The sequence below is a fragment of the Sorex araneus genome, chromosome 1 (assembly GCF_027595985.1).
Source record: "Sorex araneus isolate mSorAra2 chromosome 1, mSorAra2.pri, whole genome shotgun sequence".
NCBI classification, from domain to species: Eukaryota; Metazoa; Chordata; class Mammalia; order Eulipotyphla; family Soricidae; genus Sorex; species Sorex araneus.
The window spans coordinates 356,647,303-356,662,131 of NC_073302.1; positions in this window are offsets into that span (position 1 = coordinate 356,647,303).

Sequence of the window (14,829 nt, forward strand, 5' to 3'; positions counted from 1 at the left end):
GTGCTAACTTTGATTTATCAACCTCATTTCTAAATATCTTTCTAAAGTGATATTCAGACAGGTATACAAACATGTGTTCTCATATTAATTTTTATAATAACAAAAGATGGATAATATGTAGTTGATTTCCAATGGGAAAATAGTCAAAATAATATGAAATTACACACAATAGATCACTACAGTTTTTAAATAGGGTTATATGCATGTGTGTGTATATATGTGGATCTGTCTGTATGCTATCTTAAAAAAATCTTTTTGGCATATTGTTCAAAAAAACAGCTTGTAAGGCAGCATGTATATTTTGATCCTATTTATATGCAAATCATATACATATATGTTCATACATATATATACATACATTATAGAGCAAGGCTTGGAAGTGTGTCCATCAAATCTTTGACAGTGGCTGACTATTACTTGTTATATTTTGGGGACATTTTTTTCTTTTCTATATTTTTAAATTTTCTAAAAACTGTAGCAAAACAGTAAAAAATGTTTTAAAGTTAGCATATAGTTATGATTCTAAGCACTTTGAGAACTTGAAATGAAGTGACTTATTCAGTAATATATATGCATACGTGTGCATATATATACTACACTGATAAAGACATAATAAACACACATGTACATGACTATTAAAAAGTTACAAAATATCCTGTGTGGTTAGTCTTACTATCTTAAGAGAACAGTGGGTTAAAAGTGACTGTGATTTGGGACTGAACTACCCCAGAGTGATTTTTCTATCATGTATGTGGAAGAAGACTGCCCTAGGAAAGATTCTTAGACTGAGTAAGAGATGTCCACCTATATTTTGGCAGTGATTAATGTCATCATCATCATCATCATCATCATCATCATCATCCCGTTGATTGTCGAATTTCTTGAGCGGTGTCAGTAACGTCTCCATTCGTCCAAACCCTGAGATTTTAGAAGCCTCTCTACTCGTCCTTCCAATGATGCTGTACTGGAGGCTCTTTCAGGGTCAGGGGAATGAGACCCAGCATGTTACTGGTTTTAGCATATCAATACACCATGGGTACCTTGCGAGGCTCTCCCATGTGGGCAGGAAACTCCCAGTAGTTTGCCAGGTTCTCCCAGAGGGAGAAGCAGGCTATAAGATATTGCACTTCCAGGAGCTTGCTTTTAAGTCTCTGGATGTTGGCTATTGATGGGATTACATGGTGCCAGGGGCAGTTGCTGAGTGTGACCGCCTAGCTACTGGGAAATCGGAAATCTGGACAGAGGAGGCCCAGTCCCGATCTGAGCAGGTTTGGAGGTCTCAGCTCCTGGTCCCACACACCTTGGTTCCTCTGCTGGTTCCTTCATGTGTGAGGCTCATCTGAACGTGTGGAGAGGGGCCTTGAGCACGGCTGTGGCTGGGCTCCGGAGAGTCTCTTGCCCATGCACCTGGCTGTCTTCCCCAGGGCCTCCTTGGAAAGGATGGGCTCCAGCTTCCCTCCCCGCCCTGAGTAGAGCTCCTAGCGGCCGAAGTGATTAATAACTATATCATATTTGATTAATTCTATCTAGAGACCCCCTCCCCAGAGACACGCTTGGCTGTGTCAGTGATTTTTTTTTTTTAAGATTTAGAACTGGCCATTTTAATGAGACCAAACTGGTAATATTATAACTTTTGAATTTGTCTGTTTGACTGTTCTTTATATTCTGCAGAGGATGGCTCTCCCATAGGATATGCATAACATGTCTATGTAGCACCCTCAAAATGTACTTATTGACATTGCCACAGGACAAATACTCTGTCAAGTTCCTGCTCACCTAACCATGCTACTTCTACCTCTTCCTCCCCCTACCATGTGCAGGATCAGGAAGAAGGGATTAAGTTTCTATGATCATCTATCTATTGCTCACACACTTACACACACACATCAAAAATCCAATGAGCAGACTACTTTTTGATAATTTGCTTATGAATAATTTTTCTAATTTCCTCAATAACTTTAGTCTCTTGGAGACTAGACAGACCCAAACAATTGTGTATCAGTGCATAGGAAATATAGTAGAATTTGTACCATGATATCTATTTAGGTTATTATCTAAATCATTCAAAGAGCTTCCTGTAACAAATGAAGGGAGAAAGCTGAGCTCATGTTTTGGAAAACTGCTAAATTATTCTAACATGTATGCAAGTCTTTCTGACATTCTTATAAGACATGGAATGGGGATTAGAGGAATCATGGGTTAAGGTGCATTTATTGGATGTAGCACTCCCCAGTTGAATCCCCAGCATCATATGATCCCCCAAGTGTCTTCAGTTATGACCCTGGAGATCTGAGCATTACTGGCGTGGCCCAAGTGATCCTGGCGGAACATCCTTGAGCCTTCACATTGAACCATCGACCTGGTTGCAAGAGAATTCCCTAAGACAGTCCCCTACGTCTCCTGGGACATACATTGGAGTGGAGAGAATAAAGAAAGAGGAAGACAAGGAGGAGCAGGATAGCAGAATAAGGGATGAGAAGGAGGAGAAGGTGAAGGAGGAGGAAGGGGAGGAGGGGAAGAGGAAGGGGAGGAGGAGGAGACAGAAATTTAGGATTCATGTAGAAAAATTTATCAAAAAGTTATCCAAAGTTAAAGGAAACTTTCATTTGCATTTACAAAGACTTAATGTACAAAGGGCAGTTATTTCTTATTTTCTGACTATCAAAGAATTTAAAAAATTTAAGAGACCATGTTTTATGAATTTGCTCTTAATAAAGTTTCAGGATTGCAATGCTCCAACACTAATCCCACTACTAGTGTTGACTTTTCTCCAATGCCCCAAGGTTCCTTCTCACAGATAGCCTGCATCCTTTTTTAGGCAATTATTTTAAGTTTTGTTGTTGTAGGTTGAGTCTCCTGCTTGCAGTGTTGTGGGCTCTGTAGTTTAGATACATACATATGCCACAACTCTACACCACCTATATTCCTAAGCCCCATTAGCCTTTATCAGCAGTCCTGTTGTGGAGTCCTGTTTTTAATTTCTTTTTATTTTCTTTTTAATTTATCTAATCTAGGATCAAAGGCAAAATAGCTGTAAACTTTTGATAATTTATATTCCTTTGTTCTGTTTTTTTTTAAAGGTTGGGGTTCACAGTTTTCTTTTTTTTCTTTCTTTTTTTAAAATTTATTTTATTGAATCACCATGTGGAAAGTTAGAAAGTTCTCAGGCTTATGTCTCAGTTATACAATACTCAAACATCGATCCCTTCACCAGTGCCCATATTCCACCACCAAAAACCCCAGTATAACTCCCACCCCCCGCCCCCCACCCCCACCTGTGTAACTGATAAATTTCACTATATTTTCTCTTTACCTTGATTACATTCCATATTTAAACACAAAACTCACTATTGTTGTTTGAGTTTCTCACCAAAAAAGACAGCCTTTCTGCCAAGGAAACATTTGATAATTAGTTTTCCATTGCTGAGAATGAAGAGATATGAAGTCCCGCTGTTCCAAGTACGTAACATTTTTTTTTTCCTCCTTCCTGTGCCACCAAGTTTGTGCCTGCTTAATAGTCCTCATAATATGGCTGATGCCACACCACCCAACAAGGGAAAAAAAAAAAAACGAGAAAGAAGGGTATTTCTGGTCCTCGGCCAGCGTGGGGCTATGGCTTAGTTCACAGTCTAGAGACATGGCTGCAAGCAGTTTCTGGAACCAAAAGTAGTATAGCTGGCCTCCTGATCGTGGTCGATCAGCAGCAGGGTGGCAGCACAAAAGTGTGGCCACTCAGGTCGAATCTCGGTGGAGCGTGTGCTGGTATCGCCCCGGCCCGAGACTGCCCAATTTTCCCACTGTTCCATATACATTAATTTTTTTCCCCCTTCCTGCACCACCAAATTCCTGCCTGCTTAATAGACCTCATAATACGGAGGACGCCACGCTGCATTTCTCCCCATAAAGGGAAAAGAACCAAGAAAGAAGGATATTTCCTCTTCTCGGCTGGCATGGGGCTATGGTTTAGTTCACAGTCTAGAGAAATGGCTGCTACTTTGATTACCTTAAATATTTCAACAAATACTCACTATTATTGTTTGGAGTTTCCCCCCAGGGTCAGACCTGCTAAAATGGAACCGTTTCACATTGCTGACAATTAAGAGATATTAGGTCTGTCGCGGCCACTCGGTTTTGGATTACTGTATAAAGTCCAGGGAAAGTTCTGCAGAAATTGCATCACTGCAAGCTTTTACTTCCCTTTTGTGGTGCTCATAAGATGGAAAAGACTGGAGAGAAAAACCCTGCCCCGCTGGCGCCACATGGGGCAGTGGCTCAGTTCACAGTCTAGAGGCATTTCTGCGAGCTGCTTGTGTCCAAAGTAGTTCAGTTGGCCTCTGGGATCATGCTCGTGCAGCAGCAGAAAGGCCACACATGTGTGGCCGCTGCCCTTAAATATTGGCAAGGGTGGGTCCGGTACCCCCCCCCCCCTCTGGGATCTCCCTCGCGTCCCGCTGCAGCTGGGCTGGTACCTCCATTTTGTGCTCAAAAAGCAGCGATCACCATGCTGTGCCCAGGAAGGAAGGGTTGAGAGAGAGAAACCCTTCCCCGCTGGCGCTGCATGGGGCAGTGGCTCAGTTCCAGTCTGGAGGCATTTCTGTGAGCTGCTGGTGTCCAAAGTAGTTCAGTGGGCCTTTGGGATCTTGCTCGTGCAGCAGCGGAAAGGCCTGTTCTGTTCTTTATAGTACATATGAGTGAGATAATTTGTCCTCTTCTTCTGACATACTTAATGTGATATCCTCCAGTTCCATCCAAGGTGTGGTGAAATGCATGATTTCATAATTCCTCTTGACTTGTAGTATTTCGTTGTATATATTCACACACTTTGATTTTCCACTTATCTACTGTTGCACACTTGAGTTGATTTCATATACTATTTATTTTACTAGGTTATATAATAAATAATAGTGAGAAATGTCCCTTTGAATGAGTTTTTATGTTCTGATTGTAGATAGTAAGAAATGAAATTGAAGAATCATATTTTCCCGACAGTGGACAGGAGTTCCGTTTTCACACATCCGGACTAACACTTTCCACTTTTTGTTTTTATTTTTTTGATATGTGCCATTCTCATCGGTGTGAGATTGCTCATCATTGTCCCTACTTGAAGTATATGTGTGAGCACTCCTAGCCAGCACTACCCCAGTGTACACAGCAACATCACTAAAGGATGTGACTCTTGGGGAGTGTGTGTGAAGTACTGCAACCAGCAAGAACAACAAACCAGCATGTGATCCCCAGTTACTGCAAAAAAATATATACATAGCAAAGAGACAAACAGGGGAGAAATTGGGGAATAATCGCTCCGTGGCGTTGCAATGTATTATGTGGTCTGTGTACCTACTGGGGACTGTGGTATGCTTACCTGACTGTATGCCCAAGTGGGCAGAAAACCAGTACTACTGTGAGCCAAATTTCAGCTGCTTGGTTCTGTTGGATAGCATACAAAGAGTTTTGCAATCTCTTTCTGCTTAACTTCTGGGTTTTTTTTTTTGAAGTGCTGTGCTACGTACTTGTTTTGGGAGCTCATTAAAACATGTCTGTTCATTGTTTTTAATAAATTTATGAAAAATAATATATAAAGTAATTTTCAGATTATACTTCTTCATAATTTTACAACCCTTGTTTGCAACTAATAACATTCAAAGACCATGAGAAATACTTTATCAAAAGATAACCAATAATGTTACATTTATTTTGCCTGTCATTTATGTACTTTTCATATCAATACCTGATCTTAATTCTGATTTTTAAAATAACATTTGGCTAGGTAGCCTAATCTACTCCCCCAACATCATACTGTGAAAGCACTGAAGACATTGAAGAGTTATCAGACTGAAAATTAGAGCACTCAACAACTTAATGCCAGAATATGGTATGCATCTTCATTAAAAAAGCCAAGATATTGGTGGTCTGAGGCACATATTAATAAGAAATGGAAATGAGAGAAACGAGGGTGAGTGCTGGATGCACCTTACAGAGTTAGTGTCCTATCTCTTCTTTAATATCATTTGTTCATATGTGAATATAATTTTATATGCAAGAAATTGTCACTAAAAATAAAATATATGACATTAATAGCAAAACAGAATAAAAGCCTTGTTCAATTACACTAATCTGATTTTAAATTATATAATAAACACATGTGCTTAATATTTAGCAGCTAATATTAAACAACACGTTTTTAATATTTATAATTATTTTTATAGCAGATTTATCAGCCTTCAAGATGTCAACTGAGTTTGACTATTATAATTAATGAATTTGACGAATATTGCAGTAACTTTCTCACTTTTAAGTCACCCATAAAATATTTACTAAAGTTAATCACATATTAGGCAAAGAAAGAACTCAAAAAGTTTCCAACCCTAGAATATTTGCTGATTCTTCTGAGTATAATGCAATAATATGAATACTTTGTAACACAATTAATTAGGTAAAAACCAACAAAATCCTGACCACTTTAAAGGGAGGAAAAATTTTAAAATCTATTATTCTAAGAAAAAATTAAAATGGCAACTTTAAGATTATTTTTCTGCTTATTTTGAGGCCATACCTCACGGTGCTCAGGGGAGGAGATGCAGCAGGATGATGGAGCCAGGTGAACAGCACAGTGCTTTAACCTCTGTTCTATCTCTCCAGCAGTCATTTTCTTTCATAAAGAAGACAATTCTTGCAACAAAATAGTTCCTAAGTAAACAATCCTTCGGTATATAGTGGCTGATTGATGGGGAAAAAAATTGAAAATTAAAAAGTTCTTGTAACACCCATGGTTCAAATTTCAAGCCTTAAAAATGCTAACTTACATAAGAAAGTATTTAACCCCTATGGAGTAAATCCTAAAAGAGAGAAATGACAAGAAATTGAAAATAAAGTTTCTTTAACCAGCATCTGGTTTTGGGCATTCTGTTTTTTTCCAGATTGTGGCTATTGTACACAGTGCTGCAATGAACATAGAAATGCAGATGTCATTTCTACTATACCTTTTTGCCTCTCCGGGATATATTCCCAGGAGTGCTATTGCTGGGTCAAATGGGAGCTCAATTTCTAATTTTTTGAGAATAGTCCATATTGTTTTCCAAAAGGGCTAAACAAATCGGCAGTATCATGTTGAGTGAAATGAGTCAGAAAGAAAGAGACAGACATAGAAAGATTTTACTCATATGTGGAATATAAAGAAGCAGAGAGGTATGAGCTTTCAATGATGCAACTTCTGGCAGAAATTTCTCTGGACTTAGTTACTAAAATACAGAAATCCAAAATCTCGCGGCCACTATTTTGGCCACACAACCTCATATCTCTTCATTCTCAGCAATGGAAAACAAATCATCAAATTCTTCCTTTCCAGCCGGTCCAACTTTTAGGGGGGAAACTCCAAACAATAATAGTGAGTTTTTTGTTGAAATATTGAATGTAATCAAAGTAAAGAGAAAGTAAAGTAAAATGTATCAGCTTTATCACTCAGGCGGGGTGATAAAATTTATCACACAGGCGGGGTGGGGGTGGCTGGGAGGATGGGGGGGTTGGGGGGAGTTCTACTGTGGTTCTTGGTGGTGGAATATATGCATTGGTGAAGGGATGGGTGTTCGAGCATTGTGTAACTGAGACTTAAGCCTGAAAGCTTTGTAACTTTCCACATGGTGATTCAATAAAAAAAAAAGAAAAAAATTGGAAATAAAATGAAGAAAAATCATAAAGCAAAATCATGCATCTAGAACAATGGGAAGGAAAACGCTTTGATCATTATAACTTTAAAAGTAACTGTCCAAGCTGCAGCATTGGTGTGTCGATTTGGAGCTTGCCTTGCATGTGACCAACTTAGGTTTGATTATCTACAACCCATAGGTCCTTTGAGCCCTATCAACAATGATCCCTGAGTGCAAGTATGAGTAACTAAGCTCTGAGCATAGCAAGGTGGGGCCTCAAAACAAAAACAAAATAGCAAAGATGAAATATAATATAAAAACTGGAACTGAATCAGATGACATATGAAAAAGTATCTTGGTGTCAATATGATAGTACCGTGAATAAAGTGCACACAGTTGACCTGGGTTCAATTCCAAGCACCCCATATTGTCACCTGCGCCACACCAGAAGTGATCCTAAGTACACACCTTGGAACAAGCCCTGAGCACCATAAGGTGTGCTCCCCACCTAAATAAATAAATAAATAAATGGGAAAGAAGAAAGAGTACTTCAGAAATAAAGAAAAGTGTAGGATAACACAGGGTTTGTCCTTTTAGCCTTGCCGCAGGGAAATGAGTTTACATTAAAACAATGTCCTTTCTGTATGGATACAGGAAGAGTTAATATTATGCTTTGTAACTTGGGACCTGATTGACTCCAATAATATTTACTCCCGGGCATCTACTTTCTCAACTCAGTTGCCCTTAGTTCCTAGCACCCAAAACACACAGGGTCCTGACGAGGGACAGAATGGACCCAGGGCAAGCTGTGAGCTACCTTGGCATCGAAATGGGCCAGGTCAAAGTGCCACAATACTCAACTCTAAGTTGAGAGCACGGTCATAGACAAATGCTGTATGATCCAAAAGTAACAATAAGACTAGGACTCTGCTGGGGTTAGGAAGACTAACCTGGCCTGAGGACTGTTTTCTGGAATATATAGTGAGATGTCCTTAGAAAGAACCAAACTTTAAATTTGGTATATCACTTACTGTGTTCATACAGAATGACATTGCTAGAATTATTAGAAGTAGATTTACTACAACTGGTTAAGTGGATTACTAGCTGAGGAAGGAAGAAAGTGACACACCCTTGTTTGGATCCCACCCTTGAGTGGATCTCCTAGTAATCTGGAGTAATCACCTTAGATGAGATTTTGTTAATCTCCCGGAGGAATGGTCTTACCCCTCTTTGTTGATTTGTTAATGTTCCACCCACCTTTGTGTCACGACCCTATGTAATTGATATATAAACTAAGACTGCAGGAGAAAGGAGAAGATACAGAAGCAGAGGAAAAAGGAGAGAAGACACAGAAGCAGAGCACAGAGCGAAAGAGAATCTGACTCACTGGAGCCAGAAGCAGGGGAAAGAAAGAGCACAAAGCAAATGAGAATCAGAGTTAGAGTCAAAAGTGAGAGCGAGTGGGGCTCCAGAGACTGAAGCAGATGGGCTCCGGAGAGAGATCAGAAGAAGAGAGATTGGAAGAGATTAGAGGAGAGATGACAGAGATGGAGAGAGGTCGGAAGAGAGTGAAGAAGAGACTACAGAGACAGAGAAAGAGATAGAGAGACAGACAGAAGAGAGCACAGCAGCACACACAGAAGCAGAGCACAAGGAGGAGTCATCCCAATCCGGTCCATACACAGCGGCTCAAGAGCACCAAATGTGAGCGGCAAGAGAGAAAGAGAGAGAGAGAGAGAGAGAGAGAGAGACAGAGACAGAGACAGAGACAGAGACAGAGAGACAGAGAGAGACAGAGACAGAGAGACAGAGACAGAGAGAGACACAGAGAGAGAGAGCTGCCCCAAGAGCCCTCGAACAACACATACATCATTGCCCCCTTCCACACACGCACCTTTGTATTTTTTACAGAAAAGTGTACTAAATTTTAATCTAAATATAAATTTAAGAAATTTAGGAGAAAAAACAATTATTTTAAGTTGGGGAGATTAACTCTTAAATAACTAAAAACAGTATGTGGGGTACTCATTGCACAAAATTATAAAAAAATTTTCATAAACACTTGTATTGCTAACAAAAGTCTCAAAAAGCATTAATAAATTGTTCAATAACATAGACAGAGCTTGAAAGAGATTCATATCATTTAACAATTAAAATCTCTCACAATTGGAAAAATAATAGAGGGGTTAAGGCACTTGTTTTATACAAGATCAATCACAATTCAATTTCCCTCATCACAAATGGATCCCTGAGCATGACCAGAAGTGAAACCTAAGTAGAGTCAGGAGTAAACTCTGAGGACTGAACATGTGTTCTCAGAAAATAAATGACATAAAATAAAAACAAAGCTTATTGTAAATGAAATAATTAAAGATAATACAATATTGCATAAATGAATTCAAGAAAATCTAGTCAAAGAAAATGCTGTCCTTCATACATTAATGCTGAAATGAATAAAAATTAAATTTTGGCATCACTTCATATAAGTACAGAAAATAGCAAATTTAAAAACCTTATTCATTCACATTTAAACCCACACAATAAACAGAGGCTCAGAGTTAAGTCAGTTACAGGCTAATAAGGAATTATAGACTAATACAGGCTAATGCTGGAGTGATAGCACAGTGGGCAGAGCAAATTTGCCTTGCACACCGCCGACCCAGGTTTAACCCCAGATCCCAGATCCCTGGTCCCCTGAGTACCACCAGGGGTAATTCCAGGAGTAACCCCTAAACATCTCCAGAGGTGACCCAAAAAGGATAAAAATATGGGTTAGTGGCACACTAAAACAAGACAAAACAAAACAGAACATCCATACTTCTCACATCTCATAGACTGTATACTATTCAAACAAAAAAAATTAATCAGATTGCACTCATCTGTGGAATATAAAATAACAGAATAGGAGACTAACACCCAAGAATAGTAGAAATAAGTACCAGGGGGCTTGCTTCATGACTTAGAAGGCATCCTCACATGCTGGGGAAAAGGCAGCTCAGATAGAGAAGGGAACAGCAAGTAAAGTGTAGTTGAAGGACCCGCTCGGGATGGGAGATACATGCCGAAAGTAGACTATAGATTGAACACGATGATAGCTCAATATCCCTGTTGCAAACCACAACACTCAAAAGGAAAGAGAGAGAGAGAACAAAAGGGAATGTCCTGCCACAGAGGCAGGGTGGGGTGGGAGGGGATGGGATTGGGGGTGGGAGGGATACTGGTATCATCAGTGGTGGAGAATGGGCACTGGTGGAGGGATGGGTTCTCAAGCATTGTGTGACTGAAACACAAGCACGGAAATATGTAAATCTGTAATTGTATCCTCATGGTGATTCACTCATAAAAAAAATTTAATCAGAGATAGGGATGCTTTCCCATACTGGTTAAGGGATCAGCATATCAATAAAACTTAAATTCTAGTAGCTCATATGTGTGGTATAAACTTTATAAGGCAACTTCTAACAGTCTAAGGAGATACACTACTGGCAGTGTACTAGAAGTGGGGACATTATTAGCCAATTTTCATCCCATTCTCACCAGTGTACTTATCAACCAGACAGACCATTAGTGAAGAAATGAGGGATTGGGAGATGTGTGTGTGTGTGAGTGTGTGTGTGTGTGTGTCTGTGTGTCTTTTTGTGTGTGTGTATAGATTTTTTTCATTCCCTGAAAGCCAAAAACACATTCTTATGCTGTGCACATGAAAACATAAAACTTTTTCAGGGCAGATAACATGTTGGAGCACAATTTGAATACCCATAAAATCCTTGACATAGAAAGCATATTAAGTATCTTTTTAGACCACAGTGCCATGAAGGTTAAAAATTAAACATAAGAAAGTTGGGGAAAGATGCAATATTTGCAACCTAAAAATATACATTAAATAATAATTAAATATGATTTACCAAGCAAATGGAAGGAAATTAATTTTAAGGTTTGTTTGGACCAAATGGCTGCTGGCTGACAAAATAAAAAATAAGTCCCCAAATCAAAGATCTTCCTTTATCCCTTGTCTCCTCCACAGATGGAAGACAGGACTAAAGGCCAGATGCCTCTATTAAGTTAAGAAGTTATTAAACAATGTTTTAAATTACCAATCAACATAGTTCGAATGTTTCTATTTTCGCAAGTGATATCTATAATATCTCAGAATTGCAGAAATACAAGGACAGAATAATGTGTTACTAACTGCATTAAGTAAATTAACTTTGAATAAACTAGGAAGAATGCTTTCAAGACTTTTTCTACCAATGTTTCACTTATCTTGTTTGCAGGGATCTGGATATAAGGTATATGGACTAGTGAAAAGAAGATTAAATGTTTCCTATCTTTTTATTAAATTATCAGATTTTTATAATTAAAATTTTATGTGACTTTTTATTATAGTCTATGTAACAAAGTTACAGTAGCGTTAGCCAATATGGTATTGATGTACAGGGTTTGTGAACACCTCTGCCATCAAACTGCGCAGACTATATACCACTATTATCTAATTATAGGTCTCAAAATAAATTTTCTATTAATATCTATTTTACCACATTAAATATCAGCCTTAACAGATATAGTTATTATAATTATATATAGGACCTGTGCATATACATACATATGTATACTATACAAACATTTATTTATGTCCATCTTGAAGAAATTCAGTGTCTGTATAGTCACATGTAATTCCAGATCACAGTATCTTGGACATGCTATGTGAGTCTACATATGACTTATGAATGTTTTCTCCAGCCTGTGTTAATTAATACATGCAGAACACCTGGTCAGTTGTCAATGGCAGTAGGCTTACACCATGAACAAAGCATTCCATATTGAGTCATGTGTGTTTTATAAATCAAATCTCTGGTGCAATGTTATGCCAACTGTACTTGGTTTCAGCATTCTTCATGCTGAGCTCCATATTCTATATTTTGTGTTCCAAATTCCTTGTTCTGATTTGGAGTTTCAACTCATGAATCCTAGATGTGCTACATGTATGATGAATGTGGTACATTTTACTTTCCTGGATTTTTAAAAGCTAGTTTTAGTTAAAGAAGCAAGCTAATTTATATAAAAACAGATTGCATAGCACAACATAATTAATTAACCCTATTATATCAAAAATTACCAACCTTTTTTTGTTTTTCCTCATTATCCCTGGAATAATTTTCTATTGGGGTTCAGTTAGTCTTTTTTTAGTACCCTCTAATGAAGTACTTTTGATATTTGAAAATGACCTCTAAATTTAAGAGAAATTTGGTTTTAGTATGAAAAATAATCTCTAATTCTTACTTTGTTTCATAACCAGATTATAGGTCACATATAAATGTCACTTTAGCACTGAAATTAACAAACCTAGAGTGAGCACACCAACCTTAACTTCTGTTCTTCATCAGCATTTTCCACTTAGGAGAAGGACATGGGTCAACTGGGGTTTATAATTACCCAAATTATTGGAACCTCATCAAAATATCTTAGTGATTAATTCCTACCTCTCAGGCCATTCAAAGGAATGAAATCAACCCCAATTAATAGTTATCTAAGCCACTGTGAATCACAGCTATTTTCATCTCACGCAGAAGGTCTACAAAAAAGTACCCTTCATTCATCTATCTAGGCTGTGTTCTCCACAAAACAGATTCCAAGGAACTCATTAGTATTTATGTGTCTGAGCTAGTTAAATTTTTTTTTTTATTTTATTGAGTCACTGTGAGATAGTTACAAGCTTTCATGTTTGGGTTACAATCACACAATGATCAAACACCCATCCCTCCACCAGTGCACATTCCCCACCACCAATATCCCCAGTATACCACCCCCCTTTTCCCACCCTCCCCCTGCCTTCATGGCAGACAATATAATCTCACTCTACTTTGGGGCATTATGGCAGCAACACAGACACTGAGAGGTCATCATGTTTGGTCTATTATATACTTTCAGCACACATCTCCCATCCCGGCTGATTCCTCCAGCCATCATTTTCGTAGTGATCCCTTCTCTACTCCATCTGCCTTCTCCCCTTTGCTCATGAAGCAGGCTTCCAGCTATGGGACAATCCTCCTGGCCCCATATCTACTCTCCTTAGGTGTCAGCCTCATAGAAGTACTGCACTCATTTGTGGAGTATAGAATAGAATTTTAAAGCATCAAACTGTCGTAGAGGTGGCATTGCAGCATCACACTCCAGAATAGATAGTGTTAAAGCATCACAGTCTAAAGTAGGTAGCATGCTTACAGATAAGGCTGCTCTCTACTGAGCACCCACAGGTAATATAACTTTGGTACAACTAGAAAAACATCACATCACTGTGGAGATGGTGCTCACTAAACAAGTAAACATGTATTTGACATTTGCTTTTGTGTAGTTTAACTTCAGAAACATAATTGATCAACCACTTAAAATCTCTTTGAGAGTAAATCAGGCCTTGTCATCAAGGCATAATCCTTGTATCAACACATGAAAAGAAATCCTCCATCTTCCAACTTTAGTATAAAATATAGTAAGATCTGCATGTAGGCCAGGCAAAATTGTTTTCTTCAGCATCAACTAAGTTAAAGTGAAAATGTAATTATTGTGACTGCCATATCTTTCTATTCCTACAGCAATCTGCTTTTCTTACTGGCTTCCTTTCATACTTTTGGTTCTGCTGGTGTTTTTGTCGAGTCTTCTTGGCTACATAAGGTTGTTGTGGAAGTAGAAGTGATAGGAGATCAGATAAATATGATAATTTGAATTTACTGGTGCCTTTTTCTGCCATCGTTTGAAGCATTTAATGATAAGTAGTTTGAATCAAAATTTTTTATACTGCAGCTTTGAAAAAATGGGACCAAAATTTATTTGATAATATTTATTTATAATAAATTGAAATAAATATTTAAAGTAAGGTCATCACTCTTCATGGACAAAAATTATTGTAACTAAATATTTAAGCCTGATATAATTATCTTTTTGCTTGACTGTCATATTTGGTAATCAACTACAAATGTGTCAAAATTGATAATAGTAAGGCTACATCATCGTTGACTTCAGAGTACAGAGAGAAGGAATGAAATAGAGTGAAGGGGAAGGAAAGAAGAGGAGACAGATGAGAAGCAATGGGGACTGTGTCAAGGGGTACAGTACACTGGTGTTTTTAAAGAATGATTGAGCCACAGAATCAACAACACTGAAATCACAATACCAAAACTTTAATAGCAAA